The following is a 15,222-nucleotide window of genomic DNA, read 5'->3' on the forward strand; positions in this document are numbered from 1 at the left end:
AGAATAGAAAAATAGTAAAATTTTGGACAATGGGCGTGACACCGCCCACTTTTAAAAAAAGGTAATTTAGAAGTTTTGCAAGCTGTTATTTGGCAGTCGTTAAAGATATCATGATGAAATTTCGCAGGAACGTTACTCTTATTACTATATGTCTGCCTACTAAAAATTAGCAAAATCGGAGAACGACCACGCCCACTTTTTAAAAAAAAATTTTTTTAATTCAAATTTTAAAAGAAAAGTTAATATCTTTACAGTATATAAGTAAATTATGCCAACATTCAACTCCAGTAATGATATGGTGCAACAAAATACAAAAATAAAAGAAAATTTCAAAATGGGCGTGGCTCCAAACTTTTTCATTTAATTTGTCTAGGATACTTTTAATGCCATAAGTCGAACCAAAAATTTACCAATCCTTGTTAAATTTGGTAGAGGCTTAGATTCTAGGACGATAACTGTTTTCCGTGAAAAAGGGCGATATCGGTTGAAGCTGCAACCAGTTTTTATAAACAGTCGACCGTCTGTCCTTCCGCTCGGCCTTTAACACGATAACTTGAGCAAAAATCGACATATCTTTACTAAACTCAGTTCACGTACTTATCTGAACTCACTTTGTATTGGTGTAAAAAATGGCCGAAATCCGACTATGACCACGCCCACTTTTTCGATATCGAAAATTACGAAAAATTAAAAAAATGCCATAATTATATACCAAATACGAAAAAAGGGATGAAACATGGTAATTGTATTGGCCTATTGACGCAAAATATAACTTTAGAAAAAAACTTGGTAAAATGGGTGTGACACCTACCATATTAAGTAGAAGAAAATGAAAAAGTTTTGCAGGGCGAAATCAAAAGCCCTTGGAATCTTGGAAAGAATACTGTTCATGGTATTACATATATAAATAAATTAGCGGTACCCGACAGATGAAGTTCTGAATCACGCTGGTCCACATTTTGGTCGATATCTCGAAAACGCCTTCACATATACAACTAAGGGCCACTCCCTTTTAAAACCCTCATTAATACCTTTAATTTGATACGCATATCGTACAAACACATTCTAGAGTCACCCCTGGTCCACGTTTATGGCGATATCTCGAAAAGGCGTCCACATATATAACTAAGGCCCACTCCTTTTTAAAATACTCATTAACACCTGTCATTTGATACCCATATCGTACAAAAAAATTCTAGAGTCACCCCTGGCCCACCTTTATGGCGATATCTCGAAAAGGCATCCACCTATGGAACTAAGGCCCACTCCCTTTTAAAATACTCATTAACACCTGTCATTTGATACCCATATCGTAAAAACAAATTCTAGAGTCACCCCTGGTCCACCTTTATGGCGATATCTCGAAAAGGCGTCCACATATAGAACTAAGGCCTACGCCCTCTTAAAATACTCATTAAAACCCTTCGTTTGACACCCATATTGTACAAAGGCATTCTAGAGTCACCCCTGGTCCCCTTTATGGCGATATCACGAAACGGCGTACACCTATGGAAATAAGGATCACTCCCTTTTAAAATACTCATTAACACCTTTCATTTGATACCCATATCGTACAAACAAATTCTAGAGTCAACCCTGATCCACTTTTATGGCGATATCCCTAAATGGCGTCCACCTATAGAACTATGGCCCACTCCCTCTTAAAATACTCTTTAATACCTTTCATTTGATACACATGTCATACAAACACATTCCAGGGTTACCCTCGGTTCATTTTCCTACATGGTTATTTTCCCTTATGTTGTCACCATAGCTCTCAACTGAGTATGTAATGTTCGGTTACACCCGAACTTAACCTTCCTTATTTGTTTTTTTTTTTTTTTTTTTTGCCGTAGGAAGTTCGAACCATGTGAACTATCCCTTCTAAATTTCCTGAAATAGCTGCTGGCTCTTAATATATAGCCTCCCGCTTATATCAAGACCGAAGTTTATGATGGAGAATCCTTTCGTTTGAAAATAGTGGTGCTCCTCGACAACAATATGTATCTAGACCTGATGGACATCAAACTTTCCGACCCCTAGGCCAGAGCTTTGTGCCGTTTCTGCAAAAAACGTTACCGGTTTTCGACTTTATTTAAACGGAGCTATCTGAATATCAGTCCCCCTTCGGAATCAACATAAAACTTAACGTGACACCCGGCTCTATTGTGGTCGACTGTCTTCTCGATCTTTTCACTACCAAAATGTTGCATTTGAAAAGCTGAAAGGCAAGATGAAATCATATCAACAATAGTGCAACTGAATCCTGAAACCTCGGTATAGGGAGAATCGTTACCACTGCAAGAGACATTAAACAAGCTTCAACAAAACGTTAACTCGAATAACAATTCGACAGTTCAGGGAGACCTTAACCATTCGGTTCATACTCGCCCCTGGACAAAGGTAAGCCCATAGAAGGATTGTGTAAACAATATTAAACCGAAAAATATATACAATATAAATGTATCTAAACCCATATTTACATTTAATAAAATTCGAAAAAGTTATTGAAAAATGTGGTCTAAAATCATTCTTACGTTAGACCTTTGACTTCTTTTATCGAATTCAAGCAAAAAGTTGCTTCAACCAGGCAGTCAAGCAAACAATCCGACTCTTTTGGTATGCCTGCCTTATAATTAAAAATCCATTTCATGCAACATCAAATTTCTACTCCTCAATAGGACTCATTCCAGCAAATTTTCAAATCACTTCAATTTCATAAAAATTACTATATTCGTACGTTCTATATTTGTAGTACTCCACTAAGCAGCAAGTAAATATGAAGTGCCTATTTTTAGGCGCTCTACCCCAGACTCTATGCAAACTACCCAGTCGTCTTTGCAGCTCCACCTGCATTACAGACTCTTTTGTATTTCAGCACTCAAAATTAATGAAAAGCTTTCATTATATCCTTTGTTTTTCGCCCATTTTTCGGCATTTCTTCTTTTATGCGCCTCTTATGTTTGTTGCTGTTGTCTTATTCTTTTTACCCCACTCTTATGTGCTCTTCCTTTATTTTCGACTACGGATAGTAGCTAAATTCGTAATACTAAATATGTCAGACATCTTGCTACTTTTACACTTATTTTTAGCAAAATCTTACAAGGTGCAGCATTTCACTTTCAAATCAGTTGCAATCAAAAAGCGTTAAAGTCGGGTGCTTCTTCACACCACATCCTAAAAGCATGCATTACGAATGTGGCAATGTGCTCATATATTCTTATTGTGCTCTCAAGTATTATTTGTGTATTAAAAAATTTTATATAATTTTGTTGTTCATTTGTTTTGGCTTACGACTGCCAAAAAATTATGATGAAAAAGAATGGTAATGTGTGAATGGGAGAGTGGGGAGGATGAAAATTGCAAAGAAAATATTATTCTATTTGCGAGAGTATGGTGTAAAAGCACCTGAAGTGGTATAGAGTGCCAAAAAATAAGCAAAAGCAAAATCGAAGGCTTCAAAGTGGTAGCTGAAGGTAGCTGGTTATTTCTAACCCTTACTTTTTCACGCTAGAAATGTGGTTGAATCATCCTTATGAAGTATGGTAGCAACTGGATCCTCTTAGGTAGCAATGAGCTTGGTTAAATTTTCTAAAGCATAATTTTTGGCGCAAGAGTGCTATGGGTAACATAAGAAGCTCTATGTGTGCTTTGCTCTATTTAAGTTTTTGTTAGATTTCCTATTTTTTTTATTTGTTTCATTTGTCTTTGTTTTTGCTATTTGGCTCTGTGGGCACACTTCAATAATTTCTATTTTACATGCTTTATGTGTGACTAGGTTTTTTTCGTCGTTTGATATGGTAGAGAGTTTTTTCTTTAGCTTTGTTGTGTTAATTAAGCAAAATGTTGATATTATACTTCAAATATAAAAGAGTTGGAAGAAAACAGAAAATAAATAATTTTAAAACTTCTGCCAAATATTAAAGGGGTTTAAAACTTAAATGAAACTGAAAGCTTAAATTTTTAAGGTAAACTGAAAAGGAAATATATTTTTAGGCTTTTAAATAATACTGTAACGAAGTTAGTGCAATTTAGGTTATTAGCAATCTTCTACTAACCTTCGAATCACTAAACTGTTGCATAAATAATTCCACTATTCAATAATGCTAAATTGCCTTTATTAAAGTACTTCACAATAACACTTCTGCTGCTCAACAGATAGCGTGCTTAAATCAAACTGACTCTCTGATTGCTCAGATTGCGCTCTTTTACACTCTTCGATTTCCTCGTTCGATACTTCTAGGCGTTTCTAGAATTTACTTAGTTACCAGCTATAAAATTATAACTACAGATGCACGTGTATAGCTTCTCATATGCACGTGTATATGTGAGTGATACTTGCACAAATAATTGCCTACTTTTAGGAGTATCTCAGATATATGCATGTGTTTGTGCGTTGCTCTCCGCTGCTGGTATGGACATATGTATAGACATAATAATTAATTTGGTTATGTGCATACAAGTCACTGTTCAGTATCGGCTTAGAGATGAAAGTATCCCTTAGTGTTGCTAGTATTCGTCACAATACGATTCCATACATAATACTTCTAAGGAGTCTCCTTAATAAAAAGCGATTTTAATATTCTAATCGAAGTATGAGCTCCAGAAAGTATAGCTAAGTGGGGTTGCGATCGTTCCCCCTTTCCGGAATCAACTTTAAAATGCAGCACATTAACAAGAAACTTCCAGAACTCCTTATTCTGCTGCAAGGTCTTGAGAAACCAACAGTCTTTCTTTTGCACTACAATGTGATACATTAATATCAAGAAATCTAAGAAAGTCCAAAGCGTACTTAAGCAACTGCTCAGTCAGAGTAAGAGTTTTGATTCAGCTCCAGCAGAACAGGTAGTAAAGACTCTATTGATAAGAATTCTACATCCTGCAATTGATAATTAAGTTTAGTCAATACAAAATTTCTCAACCGTGAAAGCTTTTCCATCCATTGTGGATTCACGTACCAGATCCTATATTTGATCTGAACAATATATATCATTATTTATTTTCTAAGAAAAATATTTTGTACATCTACGTTTTGACGTGCACCGCCGGCTTTAAGGTTCGGTATGAATTTTGGAATATACTCAGACTCACGAAATGATTCAATTTCATTTCAATAGTCGTGATATGGTAGAGCGTGATTTGCAAATTTATTTAGGACAGAAACACAGCTAGTAAAATTAATGACTTCACTGACAACCAGACATCAAGGAAGGTGCTAGCTGCGCCACCGACTAGCTCAGGAAACGAGTGAGATGCCTGCTTAGCTAATACATAGAGGGCCAGCAGAAGGAAATTAGGGAATAACTAGGTATACACTTGGGTGTAACCACCAACAGAATTTTTACGATAACAAAACATAGCGAAGGTGGAAAAGTACAACATGTAGTGCAAGGTGTGAAAGATTTGCTGTATACGATTCAATGAATAAAAACCCATTAACTATATGGAAGCTGAGGAAGAGGGAGGCCCTCACTCAATTGCAAGGAAAATATGGAGGACGACCTGCAATCACTCAGCAAAGACTGAAGGAACTGCGAAGGCAATGATAACAAGAAAAATTATACAGACGAATAAAGCTACCGTCACTGCATTTGCTAGCGAAGAAAATACTCGATTACGCAGCGCTCCGAATTGGAGAAACCGTCAGTTGAAAGAATGGTGCTTTTGCAGATGATGATGGAACCCAATGCCCCAGTTTCAATACCAGTACTCACTCATTCACTCATTTCCACAGGATGGGAAAATAGGCCGCTTGCTGTTCAGGGTGCCTCAATATATTACCGATTGCTCCAAGCTTGACAGGAAGGTGGGGGTGGTATTTTTTTTACCGAACCTGGGAGTAGAGATCTCGCCTTTCCGATAATTGTGGCGTACGTCAAGCGGAAATTTTATTAACACGCTGTTCTGTTAATCATTTGGCACCTGTGCCTATAGACGGAAAAATGGTGATGGCTTCCTTAGACAACCAGAGCGCGCAAAAAACCCTCTGCTGATATTTCTATTTGATGGTCCAGCATTTCAGTTTCAGCCATATATAGATACCTGGATACAGGAACAGCTAAGGCAACCATATAGCTGATCAGCGAGCCGGGAGGAGTACGTCGACCATATCCTTTCCAAAAGCAGCGCTTCCTACATGCGAGTTATCAAGATCATTTTGACCTTCTAATGACTAAGGATGCGCTAACACTCTTTTGACCGTTTTCATCATTACGACAGCAAATACTGTAATATGGCTAAAATATAAGATGTTTGGCATACCTGAATCCTTACCGTTATCCTGGATAATCCCAATAACATTTATAGGTGGGACGCATAAGTCCCAATAGTACCAAAAGGACCAAACAATTTTACACATCTAAAGGTACAAACAAATATTGGGATATTATTATGCCAAACATATACATTATTGGGATTATATGTCCCAATGCAGTTATAAATATAAAAAGCTTACATTTTCATTATAATTTCTTTCCAATTTGGAAGGAATAATATTTGTTCACACCTAGATTTTACAGCAAGCGGTATATTACGAATAAAAACGGTACCAGATAGACGTTTCACACTGAAATACAACGAGTTTCTGATGAAATTTCGCGACATGTCCGTGCAAAATATTGCGTAACGGGAAATTGATGTCAATAATAACGGAATGCGGATACTGATCATCAAAGAAGGCTTTAATTCATTTGTGGCTTCTTGGCGGTCACGCACAAAGGCGACTTGCGGTTGCTATTAATGGTCTATTAATACTCATGACCCTCGTGGCACAGGGCGCCTCCAGTTTTTCGGCTGTTTTTAAGAGCTACAATTCCCGATGTGCGAACACTAGCAATCCCGACCACAAGTCGCTACCACGCCTCCTGAGCCTCACACCATATGCCAGTACATAAGCTATAGGACTGCGACTTCAAATTCATACCTTCGTCGACGTCACTTTCCTAGAAGCTCTAGGTGTAGCTCCGAAGACTTTCTAACGGATGTTTTTGTCCCGCTATGCTGCCTAGCTACACCAGAGAAACACCTTGAAACGTTAGGGAGTGACTATTCGGCCATGGATGCCGCCCTCGAAATCATAAGCAGTCTAAGCGGATGTCATTGCGTAACTCATGGGTGAAAATCGTATAATCCTCGGCGCATCTACATAATTCAAATTTTACAATGACCCTGGGTAAAATTTTTAAAATGTAGACTAAAGTTTGCAGACGTTTGTGTTCACAACATTGATTTCAATATTCTTCGTTAAACCAAACCGATATTTTAGAATGAAAGTCGACCGATTTTAAGTTGAAAGATGTTAATGTTTAGTCAAAACTGTAGTTTTTCTGCCTTTTGATATAAAAATTTATTATAAATAACCGCGTAGCTTCAGTTGTCAGCCTAGTTCGACTGTCCACTACGTTAGGGCATTAGTTCTAATGTCTTGGGAAAGCTTTTGTTTCACCCCTTTGAGTGTTCTTGCGAAGGACAAAGCCTCACCTGGTAAATATATGTATGTGCCTACGTATTGACATTTGTAAAAGGAGCCGTAACGTGTAGGTCATATTTAAAATTGGTTGATAGGCTATAATCAATGTGATTCACTCCAAGGGACTAGATTTGGATATGGATTTTGCATCACTGATTTAGCTTATTCTTTCAGCCAATCTCAATATAAAATTCTTTAAAAAATCGACACTTTTTTGGGTAATTTTCTTTTTTTAACAACTTGGGAACAATTTGAAAACATCTTCGCCTTACGTCATTTTATTTAATTCATTAATAATTGTTCATTATTATTTTTTTGAAAAAAAAAAATGCACAGTGAGCATATAAATTTATTATATAACTTTTCTTTTGGTGTTTTGTTTTAATAACTTGGTGAATTTGGTGATGCAAAGGCGCTGTGAAGCTGACATTGAAAACGCCTGTTTTTTAAATAACGTTTTAAGAGTTAGAAAGAGTTAAATTTCGCAATTAGTTTCTTATAACTGGCAGTGATGCGCATCTCTTGATACCATTTTCGACCATATCCGACAAATTTTCGATATGAACAATAAATGGCCTGAACAGTCTTATTTTTGACATTCGGCGGCGGCGTGCGAAAAACGACCCAAATCAGCGTGTATTGTGTACGGCATAATTCAAGTCAGGAGCTGTATCTGACAGCATCTCGTAGTGTACATAGATAAAACAAGTAAAGGTGTCTAAGTTCGAGTGTAACCGAACATTATATACTCAGCGTGAGCTGCAATTTTACATTTCATTTAAAACAAATTACTTTTCTACATAACACGTGGCACCGCACATTTAAAATAAAAATGTCTCCTCGATTCTTCTTACAGTAAAACTTGATAAGTGAAATATCATTGATTCAAAACTATTTTTTGCTAAGTATATAGCTTATTATTCTAGTCTACGAACCTTTTAAACTTGTTTTGTATCCAAGTTTCCGTGCTCTTTAACCGATCCCGTACATTTTTAATAGAAATATTTTCTGCTATAAGGAAAATATGTGTACACAATTTCATTAAGATATGTTAATTTTTCTTCGAGTTATGGCTCCCGAAGCATAGAAAATTGCTTAGTGATAAAAGGGGCGGTGCCACACCTATTTTCACAAATTATAATGTTTTCCAATTTAGGCTTGGTGCGAGCTCGCCTAAATTTTAGGTACCTAAACTAATACTCCACTGGAACCTTCCAGCACTACAACAATTTAGGAAAAAGCTGTCAAAACTGTGCGAGTTGTTTTGAAAACCTAAATTGTTTATTAAAAAGAACAGAGCTCAATTAGGATCCGCGGTAAGTACATATCCCAAGATAGCAGTTCAAGAAAATATAGTGCCTCCGATTTATAAGGCTTTTTTTCGGACATAGTGAAGCACGTACACAATGACTGTTCCACAATCTCGAATTCAATACTGTGATGTTGGTATCCTTCTAATAACATCTTTAGGCCAATTAGTGCTGCCATATACATACGTTCAGATTGCGGTCCATATTTGAGAAGGATCCAATTTCCATCAGCTTGGACAAAATTGAGCTCACCATCACGTACAATCGATCGGACCTTAATCTCAGCAGGGATCATCGCTCTATGATCTATGATTTACTTAAATTGAATGGACAAGAGCCATTTATTTGCATATACAATATTCGAAAACTAATATTTTTGTTTGTGAAATTAGACTTTTGAATTTAGGTTGAAAAGTATCTATGCTCATAAAAATTCTAAATTTTTATTTTGCACTGCCTTATACTATATTCAAACAGAAAAATAAATTGAGGCTATTTCGATTTAAATTGAGTGGTGTTCATATAACTCTATTTAGCTTACACAATAGTAATTTGATAGCTGGTTGGCACATCTCTACAGTAACAACATATCTTTGTTGAGACTGTCAAAATGTGCGTGTTGGTATTAGGTGAATTCAATGGAATGAAAACAAAAAACTTTGAAATTTTTGTGTTTTGTAAGAAAATGTGTTCAATGTTTTGGTTTTATTTTGATTTTGCCATCTTCTTTTGACAATCCCTACTCCAGTGAAATGAAAGACATAAAATCAGCTGATGAAATGCGCCAACCATATAGTTCAGCTATGCGTAACTGACGTTTATATATACTCAATAAACACACTTTACAATGATGCATTTGCAGTTTGAAACAATTTATTACGCAATTTTTTTTAAATTGGCAATTTATTATTACAATTTATTATATGACAAATTGCGTAATAAATTGCCCAAACAGTATAAATTGGCAATTTGGTGTGTGTTTGAACCTAGTATTACCGACAGTTTCCAGTGATTTAGGTTTTTTCTCTATTTAGGTAGAAATTTAGGCCAACTCGCACACAGCCTTAATGTTATAATTCAGTTTATAAAGTAAAATTCTATTGATACAAAGCCTTTTTTCGCTAAGATATAGCTTATTATTTTCGTCTACGACCAGGGGCCGAAACTGTTATTTCTTCTATAATACAAATAATTGCAAAACTATTAATTTTGGACTTTTAGTATATTTGGATCAAGATAAAAACTAATTTCGGATTTTTATTTTTTGAGTCCGATAAAACTAGTTAAACTCGGACTTTAACAAAGAAACGGCTTATCCGAAACAAGCAATTTTTTTTTAATTCGGATAAGCCGTTTCTTTGTTATCAAGCCGGACTTTTATTTTGGCCTTAAAAAATAAGAGTCCGGATTTAACTTTTATTTCCGGACTTTTATTTTTGAAATTCCTAGTTTAACTAGTTCCATCGGACTTAAAAAATAAAATACAGATTTCACTTTGATATATGGACTTTTATGGAAAAAGTTCGAAAAATAAAAGGGATGCATGATTTGACATGATATTGCTATAGGGCTACCTGGGAACTCAAACATTTTCACCTAGGATAATTTTTCGACTCCGAAAACAAAAATAATTATTATTTTCCGTCCCTGTCTACGATCCTTTTAAAAATCTTTCATATAAAAGTGGGCGTGGTCTTTAATCGACCTCGTCTTTTTTTTCTAGAAATATTTCCTGCTATAAGAAAAATATTTGTACCCAATTTTGTTACGATATGAAAATTGTTCTTCGAGCTATGGCTCTCGAAACATAGAAAATTTCTTTGTCATGAAAGGGGCGGTGCCACACCCATTTTCACAAATTTTAGTGTTTTGCAATTTAATGTTGTAATTCAATTTAGAAAGTAAAATTCTATTGACACAAAGCTCTTTTTTGCAAAGATATAGCTTATTTTATTCTTCCACGACTCTTTTAAAAATCGTTGATATAAAAGTGGGCGCGTTCCTTAACCGATTTTGTTAATTTTTCTTGAAAGCATTCCTTATAGTTAAAGGCAACCTCTCTGCTAAATTTTGTTACGATAGGTTTAACGATTTTTGATTTATGATTAATAATATTTGTAAAATTGATTTTATCACAAGTGGGCGGTGGCACGCCCATCTTAACAAATGTTTACAAATTTTTATCAAGAGTCTCAATAACAGTCGACACGTCAACATTCTAGGTTTATTATTTACCAAATAATCAGGTTTTTGTATTTTCCAAAATGTTATGAATATAAAAAGTGGGCGTGGTTATGATCGGATTTCGCTCATTTTCAATACCAATCTATTCTGGGTCCAAATAAGCTCGTGTACCAAATTTGGTGAAGATATCTCAATATTTACTCAAGTTATCGTGTTAATGGTCAAACGGACAGGCGGACAGACGGGCAGACATGGCTCAATCAAATTTTTTTCGATACAGATGATTTTGATATATGGAAGTCTATATCTATCTCGATTCCTTTATACCTGTACAACCAACCGTTATCCAATCAAAGTTAATATACTCTGTGTGCAAAGCACGCTGAGTATAATAAAATTAGGGTTAAAAAAATTCACTGAATATTTTATCACATTTTTTGGCGGAAAGAGCGAAGTGAACGACGACGATAACACCCAAAAACTGAAGTCATTATTTCGCCTATAAGAGTCGCCTCATTAACGGATTTACGTTGAGTCTTAGAAGTGATCAAATTATCTTCACGTGATATTTTTCCGAATTCGTAAATTCAAAAAAACCTTGTAAATCCTTTAGTCCGCAATCCTTTGCATTTAAAATATAATTCGTTGCCAATTATTAAATTACCACACCCACTCAAATAAACACTAGGCATATGAAGGGTAAACTTGAGGGCCTGGTCACAACATTCATACATTGCATGCACCAAATTTGCGAAATGAAAACAAAGAAAAAAACGCTGCAACGTACACAAAAAAATGTCACAGTAAACAAAGACAAAAAACCACACACACACATTTGCAAAGCCAAAATTCTCTAAGGGCATTTCAATTGTTTTCCGATTTACTGCAACGAATTCGGTTACCGTTAGTCTTTCGGGAGTGTATACACGCATACATACATATGTACATACATCCCTGCAAAAAATCGTGCGATTAATCCCTAAGGAGAGCGGTCTGCGATGGATCCCTTTTGTCCACATTGGGGTAAAATTAATCCCCTCTAGTACCTTTTGAGTTTATTTGGCATCATTCAGTTTGCGTAGCCAATTGAAAAAAAAACGATAAAATCAAACAGCAAGGAAAAGAATAAAATATAAAGATTAAATGTGATTGAATAGCATTATTTAAGAAAATGCGGAGCTGTATACCGAACCTAAAATGCTAGGACCATATGTTCCATTATCGTGACATTTGTTTTGCTTTTATTATTCTACAACACCAATACGAAGAAGTAAAGAAGGCTAAGTTTGGGTGTAACCGAACATTACATACTCAGCTGAGAGCTTTGGAGACAAAATAAGGGAAAATCAACCCTGGGTAACCCTGGAATGTGTTTGTATGACGTGGGTATCAAATGGAATGTATTAAAGAGGAGTTTGAAAGGGATTGGGCCATAGTTCTATAGATGGACGCCATTTCGGTATATCGCCATAAAGGTGGACCAAGGGTGACTCTAGAATTTGTTTGTACGATATGGGTATCAGATTAAAGGTATTAATGAGTGTTTTAAAAGGGAGTGGCGTTAGTTGTATATGTGAAGGCGTTTTCGAGATATCGACCAAAATGTGGACCAGGGTGACCCAGAACATCATCTGTCGGGTACCGCTAATTTATTTTTATATGTAATACCGCCTGCCAAGATTTCAAGGGCTTTTGATTTCGCCCTGCAGAACTTTTTCATTTTATTCTACTTAATATGGAAGGTGTCACACCCATTTTACAAAGTTTTTTCTAAAGTTATATTTTGCGTCAATAAACCAATCCCATTAAGAATTATGGCATTTTTTTCATTTCTCGCAATTTTCGATATCGAAAAAGTGGGCGTGGTCATAGTCGGATTACGGCCATTTTTAATACCAAGATATAGTGAGTTCAGATAAGCACATGAACTAAGTTTAGTAAAGATATATCGATTTTTGCTCAATTTATCGTGCTAAAGGCCGAGCAGAAGGACAGACGGTCGACTATGAGCTCTGCTCAGCTGAGTATAAAAAGAAATAAGAATATTGTATTAGAGTTTGAAAAATTATATAATCCGTACGAAATTCAGTAAGAATAGAAAAGAGGACTTGTCCGACAGTACCCGTAGGCGAACAAAAAAGACTTGTGTGACTGGGGCTGTAGAGGTACGAAGAGAAAATGTCCAACACTTCCCGGTAAGGACACAAAGACAGCCTGTCGGACACTTCCCATAGGGGTGCAGAGAGGAGTTGACGAACAATACAGAAAAGGTCTGTCCAACAGTACCCGTAGTGGTATAAGGAGGACCAGTCCGACAGTGCCCGTTTGGGCATAAACAGGTGCAATTGGTCTCTTCATAGGACATGCTCAAACAAAAGGAAGCACTCCTCGCATACTACTTTGCGACCCATCCCGGATTCATCCTAGACTAGTCGCATTTTTTGCAGGGATAGAAGTCAAACTGATTCTTGTTGCAAATCGCAACAATCAACAGTCAAAAGCAGTCAACCAAACAAATATTCATATAGCACTTAATTAACCAAAATAATAGCGGGTCCTTAGGGGGGCTGAGTATTGATTTTGGTACTCTACGTCTTGGCGAATTTTTCGTTCAATCGAAAAATGTGGTATGTGAAAAACACCTGCCTAAAAAAATCGGTACAAAGGACTTTAGTTTAGATACTAAGAAATGTGTTTCAGAAACAAAAAGATAAGAATATTATTACACTTGCACAATTTTTTCCATTCTCATTCTCATTTAGACTTATATTTGTCTTGCCAGAAGTTGTCAGTTTTCAAATGTGACTTTGTTGCAATTTTTCTTCTTTTCAAAATTTTAACCGATTTTTCTTTATTTAGTTACCACCTGTGGCTATTTGTGATTACCAACAAAATGACCATTAAGTATCTACAATGTCTTGTAACTTAACTCCAAGTCTTTGATGGTGGTTGAGTGTGTTAAAGGGATTGAGAAAAATCAATAAGACTACACTGGTTGAAAAAATACAGTGTTAAAAGCTGAAAGCTTGTGCCATATCCGAAAGAGCTTTTAAACACTCCATTATCCCATGTGAATCATTAAAAAGATGAGATTGATACAAACAGAGTATATGCTTAACGACTTTTAGCGGTTTACTCGTGTTTTTATGGACTAGTTTTAGAGGAGTTATCGAAATTTTGTCGAATTGTTATAAATTTGCTATTGATAACAAAGATAATAGATGAGTAAATGATTTTTTATCGACGAATTATAGGTTTGTTATCGTAAGCTGTAAAAATGTTATAACAAATTTATCGATAAATTATTGATATATTTTTGAAATCTCTTGATTTGATATGGAAAAATTATCTGACTACAAGTGTAATGCCAATTTTTTACCGGCATGTTATCGAATTATTGTCGATGAGTTATCGATAGTTAATCAAGAAGCGATCTATATGTTTTTACGCAGCTATCAATATTTTTTCGAAGTAATACCAATTTACTAACGGCGTACTATCGATTTATTTTCGGCGACTCATCGCTTTGGAGTTTTCTCGACAATTGGGAACGCGAATTTTTAAGCATTGCTTTGAGCCCAATAAAAATGAAATATTTAGGATAAATAATTTTTCTAGATGGGACAAAGCTCGCTATATATATTTCGAAGTTTTTAAAAATACGTACACAAGAGGTTTTTGCTTTTAATATAACTTCTCATTACAATACGATCTTGAAGCTCATAAGTGGCGCCAGATAGTTAGAAATTTTATATGAAATTGAAAATCTCCATGGGAAGGGGAAATATTCCCGCAATAGTTCGAAGATGGCACTGAAAACAAATCCAAAACTATGGCAAAATAGTTGTGGAACGATCCCTGAAAACAATTTCAATACTATCCCAAAATGGTCACGATACGATGGCGAAAATTATACCGAAATGATCCAAAGAAAATTTGAGAATACCCAAAACTTGCAGAAGAGGAACGCACACTCCCTAGGGAAACGCGAATCACTCTAGCGCAACTTCGATCTGGATACTGTAACAGGTTAAACTTTTACCTATCCAGAATCAACCCTGAAATGCAAAACATACGTCCTGAATTTAACGTGTCCCCACAAGACACCAACTATCTCTTCAACTGTATTGTGGAACCAACGCCTCTAACACCCCTCTCATTATGGTCGACCCTAGTTGAAACAGCAAGTTTCCTTGGACTCCCGTTAGAGGATATTGATGAAAATTTGTGACCGGTCGCACCTATTGGATGGGGCGAAGC

This window comes from Eurosta solidaginis, chromosome 3 (assembly GCF_040869045.1).
Source record: "Eurosta solidaginis isolate ZX-2024a chromosome 3, ASM4086904v1, whole genome shotgun sequence".
In the NCBI taxonomy this organism is placed as follows: Eukaryota; Metazoa; Arthropoda; class Insecta; order Diptera; family Tephritidae; genus Eurosta; species Eurosta solidaginis.